The following is a 2,313-nucleotide window of genomic DNA, read 5'->3' on the forward strand; positions in this document are numbered from 1 at the left end:
TGGTGGAGGTTTCTCCACAGTAATTTTCATTGGTGTAAGTGGATATTCTAATTCTGGGTATTCATGATCCTTTTTTTTTTCTGTATCCGCTTTTTCTTTTTTAGTTTTTGTTTTTATTTGTACTCTTATTTCTAATTATTTTCCACTTCGTAATTGTATCTCTTTTATTTGTTCTTTTTCTTGACCTTTAGGATTTGGTTCCACAGTACTAGGAAAAGTTCTTAATGTTCGGTTACTAAGCGCAGTAGCGATATACCCTAATTGATTTTAAATATTCTTAATAGCAGTTCCTTGAATTTGTAATTGATTTCCTTGAATTTGTAATTGATTTCCTTGATTCTGTAATTGTTGACCCATGTTTAATATCAACTCTTCCATAGACAACTTCTTTTCCTTAATTTGAGTATTACTGTTAAATTCTGGAGGATAAAAAGGTCTATAATTAATATTTCCTTGGTTGGATGAATTTTCTAATGGGTTCACTGGGTTGTTTGACCATTGTTGATTTGTAGCAGAATTGTTATTCTAATTAAAATTTGGATGATTCTTCCAACCTGGGTTATAATATTTCGAATAAGGATTGTTGGGTCTATTAATAACATTTAAAGTCTCATACGAAGGTTGAACAATCACAAATTTCTCAGATGAATTTTCTTCCATCATAGTAGGTGTTGGAGAATAATTCATTCCATAATGATCTAATTTCTTTGATATTGCAGCAATCTGTGAAGCTAACATAGATGTTGCATCAAAATCATGGATACTAGCTACTCTTTTAGGATATACCCTTTCAGAGGGCCATTGAAAATTATTGGTAGCCAGCTCTTCTATTAGCGAATAAGCCTCATTAAAAGGTTTTGACATTAAAGAACCACCAGCCGCAACATCTATAATCGATTTAAGTGATCCCACTAATCCATTATAAAAAGTTTGAATTATCAACTAATTTGGTAACGAATGATGAGGGCATTTACTAAGAAGATCTTTAAATTCCTCCCAAACTTCATATATTGACTCTCCATCAATCTGACAGAACGATGTTATGTCATTTCTAAGTTTAGCTGTTTTGGATGAAGGGAAATATTTGGATAAAAATTTCTGTGAAAGTTCTCCCCAAGTTCTAATAGATCCTGGTGCTAACAAATTTAACCACATCTTAGCCTTATCCCTAAGTGAAAAAGAAAAAAGTCTAAGTCTAACAAAATCGTTTGAAACTCTGTCACATTTAAAGGTAGCACACAGTTCTAGAAAACTAGCGAGGTGTAAATTAGGATCTTCATTTAGTGTACCTCTGAATTGATTGTTTTGTACAATTTGGATAATAGCAGGTTTAAGCTAAAATGAATTAGCAGCTACATCAAGATTTTGGATAGATAAGTGAATTTCATCGGCTGTAGGATTTGCATAATCTCGTAGGGGTCTAAGTTGGTGTTCATTTTCTATTCCTTGATTGTTCATGTTATTTTCCATTGTATCAGAATTTCTAGGTTCTCTTCTCAATCTTCTAATTTTTCTAACAGTGCGTTATAATTCCGAATTGTAGGGTATAAGATTTTCAGGTCCAAATTTATGCATACAATTTGAAATCAGTACACAGAAAATAGTTAATTCAACTAAATATGAAAATAAGTTGCAATTCAAGTAAAAAATTTCTAATAGTCATAATTAGTCTGTTATTCATTATGATTCTTGTTTACTCCCCAACAACGGTGTCAAAAACTTGACAACGACTTTATATATGCTTAAAACTACAAGTATTTAATACTGTTGCTAAAAGATTTAATTGCTAAAAGATTTAATAGATTTAATTCCTCAGCAACGACACCAAAAACTTAATAACCGTTATAGATTTGATAAAGAAGTATATATAAAATATTTAATAATGGTAAAGTCACACTTATCAATACAAGTATACGTATCGCTCAAGTAATATAGGGCTCTAATGGAGTCCTAGATATCGATCCCACATGAAGTAATATTAGAACCACGAACTAAGATTTTAGAAAAGAAATACTTAATCGCAACAATGGAATTCAAAATGCTTATTTGTCACTAATAGGTAATTGAAATAAATATATAATTCTAAGAACTCTTAAATAATTAATTATACTAATAAAGTTCTTAATGTGATATTCAATATATAAGAAAACATCATTTTCCTTGTCAAGAAATTATAGTAAATGGATAAAGTGAATCAGTTCAAATTGTATTGTGCCAAATAGAAGCATACCTATTCTTTACCCTTTGGTCCAGGCATAAAGAACATTGAATAATCCTACGCTTGTTTACTGAATCTGCGGCTAGGCTGGGAGG

Source organism: Phalaenopsis equestris, unplaced genomic scaffold, assembly GCF_001263595.1.
Source record: "Phalaenopsis equestris unplaced genomic scaffold, ASM126359v1 Scaffold234178, whole genome shotgun sequence".
In the NCBI taxonomy this organism is placed as follows: domain Eukaryota; kingdom Viridiplantae; phylum Streptophyta; class Magnoliopsida; order Asparagales; family Orchidaceae; genus Phalaenopsis; species Phalaenopsis equestris.